We start from the raw sequence: 9,775 nt of genomic DNA, 5'->3' as shown, positions 1-9,775 counted from the left end.
TGGCCAGTGCGCATCATATGTGCTGGCCAGTCAGTCAGTCAGATGGTTGGACAGACGTATGGTCAGTCACTTAGCCATATAGATAGATACATAGATAGATAGATAGATAGATAGATAGATAGATAGATAGATAGATAATTCTTTGGTTGATCTCTTCTCACTCACCCACCCTCCTCCATCTTCCCTTTGAGATTCCACAGTCTGTTCCATGCTTCCATGTCTCTAGATCTATTTTGTTCGTCAGTTTATTTTGTTCATTAGATTTCATATATAAGTGAGATCATGTGATACTTGCCTTTCTCTGACTGGCTTATTTCACTTAGCATAATACTTTCCAGGTCCCTCCATGCTGTCTCAAGGGTAAGAGATCCTTCTTTTTTATAGGTCCTTTTAACATTAGATATGCAAGATAAAGATCACTGGTACACTGCAAACTATAAAATATTGCTGAGATTAAAGAAAACCTAAATAAATGTAGCGATATACCATGCTCATGGATTGAAAGATTCAATGTTAAGATGTCAATTCTCCTTAAGTTGATCTGTAGATTCAATGCAATCCTACCTAATATTCTGGCAGTTATTTTTCATAGAAGCTGACAAGTTCATTCTAAAATATATGTGGAAATGCAAAGGACATAATAGCAAAAACAATTTTGAAAACAAAGGAATAAATGGATAAATCATTCTATCTGTTTCTTACTATAGATCCACACATTTATGATCAATTGATTGTCAACAAAAATGCCAAGGTAATGTGGAAAGCACAGGCTTTTTAAAAACCAGTGTTAGAACAACTAGATATCCGTGTGTGTGTGGGGGGGGGGGGGAGGAAGCTTGATCATTGCCTTATGTACCACCCAAAAAAAGTTGAAATGGATCATAAAATCAAATGTATAAGTAAATTTATAAAACATCTAGAAGAAATGAGGATAAAATTTTAGTTATGTCAGACAAAGGTTTACTAGATAGGGCAGAAATATCAATAATGATAAAGAAAAAATAGTAAATTGGGTTTCACCAAAATTTAAAATGTATACTTTTAGAAAGACACAATTAGGAAAATGAGAAAACAGGTAAGAATTTGGAAAAGTATTAACAATTCACATATCAGGAAAATATATGAATCAAGAGTATTTAAATAACTCATACAATATAATAAATAGGTGAAAGACAACTCCCATTATAACAAGCAAACGATTTGAACAGAGACTGTACAATAAAAGATAATCATCTCAGATATGCAAATAAAATGTTCTATGTAATTAGTCATTGGAGAAATACAAATTAAAATCACAATGTAATATCATTACACACTCACTAAAATTTCTAAAAGTATAAGGCTGACCAAATCAAGTATTCTTGATTATGTAGAGCAGCTTCAGCTCTCACACTTCTGATAGGAGTGTAAAATGATAATTCCATTTTAGCAGTTTATTGCAATATGACACATACATTTCCACTTACTACATGACCCAGCAATCCTGCTAGCTATTATTCCCCAAATAAATTTTAAGTGCATTCAAAGATTTGTACAGAAATGTTTATACCAGATTTATATACAATAGTCCTAAATCTGGGGGGGAAAGAACAACAAACAAATATCCATCAACTGGTGAATGGATAAATCAAATGTGGTATTTTCATAAATGGAATATTACTCGGAAGTAACAAAGGAATACCTTACTAAAACTGACAAAAACATAGATCAAAGAATGAAACGAGCATATCAAAATGTTAAATTTCATTCCACATCTAAGGTACTGTATCTCTATGGAGAAGAAAAAAAGAGATCACAAAATATGCAAAGGAATGCAATCAAGATTCTTAGAAGTTTCAAAAACATATCCTATGATGAACAATTGAGAGAAACTGAGTTGCTCATCCTGGAATAGAGAAAACATGAGGATGAAATAAGGTAAAAATAGGTATCTTCAAATATTTGATAACTGCTATGTGGGAAGTTAAGTGATTTGGAATCTGTGTAACTGCAGAAAGCAGATATGAATTTTTAGATGAACACTACAAGGGAAATGTTAAGGCTCAATATGACAAAGTACCTTCAACTAATTAGAGCTGTCCAACAATATCCTCTACCCCACAAATAAGTGATTTGGTCAGAGGAAAGAAATGCCAATTACTGTCATTTTCTACAATATTTTTTAATAATTACCATGCAGCTCATTAATAATTTTGCATATCATTTAACATGTGCCAATTTTACTTTATTGTGAGTTTTATTACTATAGTAAATCTTGTTCTTGCATTCTCAGTTTTTTTAATTTTTATTACTTAGAAAGTATAATGCTACACTCAAACATTAAAACAATTAGAGTGAATACTGCTCAGCAATACTATGTGCTCTTGCTAAATGCTGCAGAAGTGAAAAATTAGCTGAACGTTTCTATGATGAGCTAATGTCTAGCACATTTTATATCAAATAGTTATAACTTTTAATGTAAATATTTGAAAAAGCTATCTTCACATGATGGCAGTACTATGTGCTTTTAAAAGAAAAGAAATGGTATTGCAATGGAGGAGTTCAAGTTATTTGTTGTAATACTTTTTGTTACATTTTAAAATGTGAGTATATTCAGTTCAGATGTCAGGAAAAAAAATTACTTTTCATTATTAATGTCAATAAATCATACATTGATTTTACAACTAATTTCTTAGTTACACTTGTTTTGAAATCAGAGAAAATTACCCATGCATGTAGATGAATCATAAATATACAATTACATGAATCAAAAATATAAGCTCCCACACATGTAGATTTCTATTTTACTTTTTTTAAAACCACCTAAATCATTTTTAGGTGTACAGTTCAGTGGTATTAAATACATTCATAATGTGCAACTATCAGCATCATCCATCTCTAAAACTCTTATCTTTTAATACTAGAACTTTATATTCATTAAACAATACCTCCCCATTCTTCTCTCTTCCTAACCCCAAACAACTACCATTTTACTTTCCGTCTTTATGATTTTGATTACTCTAAGTATCTCATATAAAGTGGAATCATATAGCATTTGTCTTTTTGTGAGTGGGCTGTTATACTAAGCATAATGTCCTCAAGGCTCATCCATGTTGTAGCATGTCAGAATTTCTTCCTTTAAAAGGGTGAATAATATTCCATGTACATGCATTGTATGCATGTACTACATTTTGCTAATTCAATTAGCCATCAGTGGACATTAGGGTGGCTTCCACATTTCATCTATTGTGAATTAATACTGCTATTAATTCTCTCTGAGATCATGCTTTCTATCCTTTGTATATATATCCAGAAGCAAAACTAAATCATACTGTAGTTCTAATATAAAATTTTTTGAGGAACTGCCATACTGTTTTCCAGTATGCACCATTTGGATGCACCATTTTACACTCCCATCAATAGTGCACAAGGGTTTCGACTTCTCCACATCCGGGCCAACACTTCTCATTTTATGTGTTTTTTTGTTTGTTTTTCATAGTAACCATTCTAACAGTTCTGAAGTGGTATCTCATTGTAGCTTTCATTTGCATTTCCCTAATAATTAGTGATGTTGCATATCTTTCCATGTGCTTATTATACATTTGTGTATCTTTTTTAATATGCTTTTATTGATTTTATCGAGAGAGGGAGAGGGATAGAAAGATAGAAGCATTGACGAGAGCGAAACATCAGCAATTGGCTGCCTCCTGCATGTCCCCCACTAGGGATCAAGCCCGCAACCCAGGCGTGTGCCCTGACTGGGAATCCAACCATGATCTCTTGATTCCTAGGTGGAGGCTCAACCACTGAGCAACACCAGCCAGGTGACATTAACATATCTTCATTGTAGAAATGTCTATTCAAGTCCACCCATTTTATAATCAGGTTGTTTGTATTTCTGTTGTTGAGTTTTTGTTGTTCTCTATATGTTCTGGATATTAACCACTTATCAGATTTATAAATTACAAATATTTATCCCATTCTGTGGGTTGCCTTTTACTCTACTGATGTTGTCTTTTGATGCTAAAGATATTTTTAATTTTCATGAATTTGATTTCTCTATTTTTACTTCTATTGCCTGTGCCTTTGGTCTTACATTCAAGAAATCATTGCCAAATCCAGTATCATGAAGTTTTTACCCTGTTTTCTTCTAAGAGTTTTATTTCTTACATATGGGTTTTTGGTCCATTTTAAGTTAATTTCTGTATATGGTATTAGGTAAAGGTCCAACTGCATTCTTTTGCTTGTGGGTATCCAGTTTCCCAGCACCATTTGTTGAAAAGACTCTCCTTTCCCCCATTAAGTGGATTGGCACACTCCTCAAGTCATTTGAATATTATGCAAGGGTTTATTTCTGGGAATCCAATCTATTCTGGGTCTGTCTTCAAGCCAGTAGCACACTGTTTTGAATAGTATAGCTTTGCAGTAAGTTTTAAAATCAGGAAGTACGAGTCCTCCAAGTTTGTCTATCTTTTTCAAGGTTTTCTTTGGAACATGTCCTTAAGGTTCCATATGAATTTTAGAATGGGTCTTCATACTACTACAAAAATGTCATTGGGAATTGAGAGATCGCACTGATTCGGTGCAACTATACTAACATCTTAATAAATCTTCCAATCCATAAACATGGGATATATTTCTATTTATGTCTTCTTTAACTTTTTTCAGCAATGTTTTATAATTTTTATTTTACAAGTGTTTCATTTTATTGGTTAAGTTTATCCCTAAGTATTTTTATTATTTTTATGCTATTGTAAATTGAATTTTCTTAATTTTCTATTTAGATTATTGATAGTAAATAGAGATGCAATTGATTTTTGTATGTTGATTTTGCTCGCTGAAAAATAACTGAACTTGTTTGTTAGTTCTAAGAGTTTTCTTGGTGGAGTTTTTAGCTTTCTATATATATAAGAACATGTTATCTACAGAAATATTTAAAATTCTCCTTTCCAATTTGGATTCCTCTTAATTTTCTTTCCTACTTGTTCTGGCTTGGATTTCCAGTACTATGCTTTGTTTCAGATCTTAGAGGAAAACTTTCAGTTTTTCATTGTTGTGTATGATGTTACTTGTGGGCTTTTCATATATAGCCATTCTTATTATTATTTGGTCATTATTGTATTGAGGTAAGTTCTTTCCATACTTAATTTGTTGAGAGTTTTTAAAAATTTATATTTATTGTTAAAAGTATTACAGATGTCCCCTTTTTCCTCCACTGACCCACTCTACCCCACACCCGCCCCCTCCCAGGCCTTCATCTCACTATTGTCTGTGTCCATGGATTATGCATATATGCATATAAGTTATTTGGTTAATCTCTTCCTACCCCCACCTCCCACCGCGCTTCCCTCTGAGAGTCATCAGTCTGTTCCATGCTTCTATGTCTCTGGATCTAGTTTGTTCTTCAGTTTATTTTGTTCATTGAATTATACGTGAGTGAGATCATGTGATACTTGTCTTTCTCTGACTGGCTTACTATTATTTCACTTAGCATAATATTCTCCAGGTCCATCCATGCTGTCTCAAAGGGTAAGAGATCATTCTTTTTTATCGCTGCATAGTATTCCATTCTGTAAATGTACCAAATCATTTTTATCTATGAAAGGGAGTTGAATTTTTTTCAAATGTTTTTTATGCATGTCTTGAGATGATCATATAATTTTTGTCATTCATTCCCTTAATGTGATGCATCACATTTAATGATTTATGCATGTTTATCATCCTTGCAGCCGAGGGATAAATCCCACTTGATCATGGCATATGTTCCTTATTAACGTGCTTTTGAATTCAGTTTGCTAGCATGTCGTTGAGGACTTTTGCATCCATGCTCATTATGGATACTGACCTGGAGTTTTCTTGCCATGTCTTTGGCTGGCTTTGGTCATAACTCTATTATGCTAGCCTCATAAAATTTGTTTAAAAAGGTTCTCTCTTCCTCTATATTTTGGAAAAGTTTAAGAAGAATACGTGTTCATTCTTCTTTAAATATTTGGTAAAATTTACCTGTGAAACCATCTGTTCTTAAGATTTTGTGTTAGGAGGTTTTTATTTATGAATTCAATCTCCTTATTTGTTATTGGTCTGTTCAGGCTTTCTGTTTCTCTTTGATTCAGCTTGGTAGATCATATGTTTCTATGAATTTATCCATTTCAGTTGTCAAATATGTTAGTGTGTATTTGTTCACAATCATCCTTCTTAATATTTTTTTTTTATTTCTGGAAGGTCAGTTTGTATTATCTTCTATTTCACTTCTGATTTTATGTAATTGATTCTTCTCTCCTTTTTTCTTAGTCTAAATAAAAGTCTGCCAATTTTATCTTTTCAAATAACCAAATCTTAGTTTCATCACATTTTTAGGGTATTTCTATTTCTTATATCATTTATTTCTGATCTAATTTTTATTATTCCCTTTCTTCTGCTCACTTTTGGCTTAGTTTGTTCTTCTTTTCCTAGTCCCTTGATTTGAAAACTAGATTGTTTGAGATCTTTCTGCTTTATTTAATTTAGGCATTTATCAATATAAACTTCCCTCTAAATACTGATTTTCACATATCCCATTTGTTTTTGTATGTTGTGTTTCCATTTTTGTTTTGTCTCATCTCAAGACATTTTCTAATTCCCCTTTTGATTACTTCTTTGACCTGATGGTTGTTTAAGAGTGTGTTAATTTCCATGTATTTGTAAATTTTCCCAATTTCTCATTATTGATTTCTAGTTTGATTTTTCATGGGATCAAAACAAGTGTTAATAAACAGAAGACTGGATAAATATATTGATATATAATCATAAATGGTTTATTACATAACAATGAAAAGAATACATAATAATTACATGCAACAACATGGATAAATATTTTAAACATAATGTTGAGGGGAAGAAAACAAACCACACCAGTTTATACTGTATGGATTAAGTCATATATACAGTTCAGGAAAATTGAATTTATTGTGTTAGAAGGACAGTGATTGCTTTTGGGTAATAGGGTGGAGGTAGTCACTGGGCGGTATGCAAGAACAACTCTGATATGCTGGCAATGTGCTATTTCCTGACCTGGAGAGTGGTTATACAGATGTATTAACTTTTTAGTAATTAATTACATAATGCTATGCATACTTCTTTATACAAGTCAATAAAAAATTAAATATATATATATAAAGACAGATAATAGACAAGTATTATTAGCAGGTTTACTGGAAGTGAATCATTTTGTGGATTGCATATTTAGATGTAGAAGAATTGTACAATTGACTGGCCAAAGTTATAGCGTTCTTTGGAACAGTAGGACAAAGAGAGAGAGAATGAGAGAGAAAGCAAGAGAGACAGAGAGTGAAAGCATGAGAGAGAGTGAGAGCAAGAAAAGAGAAATATAGAGTTTCTCTAAGTTTAGATTTAGAAGATGCCCTTCTTGGTGTCATTAGAACTTCAGAAACTGAGGAATCTTTAGAGTAGATTTTAAAAATCTTTAGAAAACATTTTAAAAATTGTTAAAATTCTTGATGGAAAGGGCTTATATCTCTGAATCAAAATCCCATTTGGGATGCGACTAGTACTTCTTAAAATCAGACAGTCTAATACACTGCTGGTTGGAATGCAGACTGGTACAGCCACTATGGAAAACAATATGGAGTTTCCTCAAAACATTAAAAATGGAGCTGTCATTTGGCCCAGTGATCCTACTTCTAGGAATAGATGCTAAGAATCCCAAAAGACCAGTCATAAGACATATATGCACCAGTATGTTCACAGCAGTATAATTTATCTAGAAACAGCCCAAGTGCCCATCAGTAGATGAGTGGATAAAAATGCTGTGGTACATTTATACAATGGAATACTATGCAGCAGTAAAAAGGAAGGATCTCCTTTGAGACAGCATGGAGGGACCTAGAGAACATTATGCTAAGTGAAATAAGCCAGTCAGAGAAAGACTCACTCATATGTGAAACCTAATGAACAAAATAGGCTGATGAACAAAATAGATCCAGAGACATAGAAGCATGGAAAAGACTGTTGAATTTCAGAGGAAAGGGGGGTGGAGGGGGTGGGAAGAGATTAACCAAAGAACTTATATGCATACTAGAGGCCCGTGCATGTCATTCATGCATGAGGGGGGCGGGTCCCTCAGCCTGACCTGCACCCTCTCCAATCTGGGAGCCCTCAGGGGATGTCCTACTGAAGGCTGCAGCCTGGCCTCCCTCTGCAGGAGGCGACTGGGCTGATCAGAGAAAGGCGCCGCCCCCATCACCCCGCTGCTGCGGCCACTGCCAGCTGCCGCAGCCACCAAGGTGTTTTCATCAATGTGGACTCCAGTCCCTTTACCACAAAAAAAAAGACAACTTTCTTTAGGCATTTTCAAGATGTTTCTTTCACAGGATATGACATTTCTTTCTTTTTTCTTATCCTCACCTGAGGATATTTTTAGGGAGTGTGGAAGAGAGAGGGAAAGACAGAGAGAAACATCAATGTGAGATGGGCACTTTGATTGGTTGCCTCCTGCATGAGCCATGGCCAGGGAGGAGCCTGCAACCTAGGTATATGCCCTTGACCAGGTTCGAACCCAGACCCTGCAGTTGGCAGGCCAAGGCTCTATCCACTGAGGCAAACTGGCTAGGGCAGGATATGACATTTCTTAGCCCCTCCAGCAGCGGACCTTTGTTTTTTCCTCCAGGAGTGAGGTGGGAAAACCCTAGAACACCGGCTTGGATTCTTATTACCCAAGTTACCAAGAACACTGTGAGTGGCATAAGGGGAGCTTAGCCAATGAGCAGTCACCACCACCACGGCGAGCTGGCAGGCTCTTCTCTCTGTGGGCTCTGCGGGCCTGCTCGCCCACCCACTGCTGGGCCCTGCTCTCTGCAAGCCTGCTTGCTCGGCACCATGATGAACTGGCCTGCGCCATCCATGGCTTGCCTCACCGTGCATGCAGTCCCCTCCTTCCAACCTGCACCTGCAGCCTCCTCCTGAGCAATCGTGACCGCTACGATGTCCTGGACAATTTGCATATTACCTCTTTGTTTTAGATAGATAGATAGATAGATAGATAGATAGATAGATAGATAGATGATAGATAGATATGCATAACACATGTACACAGACAATAGTGCAATGAAGACCTGGGTGAGGGGCAGGTGCAGGGTGGAGGAGGTTAATGGGGAAAAAACAGGACATCTGTAATACTAGCAATGATAAAGATAAATTAAAGAAAAATAAATTTTAAAAAATAACAATCTGGCTCTGGCCAGGTGGCTTAAGTGGCTCGGCTGATTGGAGCATCCTCCTGTACACTAAAAGGTTACAGATACAATTCCTGGTCAGGGTACATATCTAGGTTGAGGGTTCAAACCCATGTCGGTGTGGGTATGGAGGCAACTGATTAATGTTTCTCTCTCACATTCATGTTTCTCTCTCTGTGTGTGTCTCTCTCTCCCTCTAAAATCAACTTTTAAAAAAATATATATTTTATTGATTTTTTACAGAGAGGAAGGGAGAGAGATAGAGAGTTAGAAACATTGATGAGAGAGAAACATCAATCAGCTGCCTCCTGCACATCTCCTACTGAAGATGTGCCCACAACCCAGGTACATGCCCTTGACAGGAATCGAACCTGGAACCTTTCAGTCTGCAGGCTGACGCTATATCCACTGAGCCAAACCGGTTTTGGCTAAAATCAATGTTTAAAAAAACATATTCTCGGGTGAAATTTTTTTAAAAAAATAGCAATTTGTATATTATTGACTCAATTTGTATATGCAGGAAGTCCCTTTCAAGTGCTGCATACTTTCTATTTTATTTTATTTTT

The sequence above is a fragment of the Myotis davidii genome, unplaced genomic scaffold, assembly GCF_000327345.1.
Source record: "Myotis davidii unplaced genomic scaffold, ASM32734v1 scaffold1615, whole genome shotgun sequence".
Taxonomy (NCBI): Eukaryota; Metazoa; Chordata; class Mammalia; order Chiroptera; family Vespertilionidae; genus Myotis; species Myotis davidii.
The sequence above is the reverse complement of the archived record's forward strand: the minus strand, read 5'-3'. Positions refer to the sequence as shown.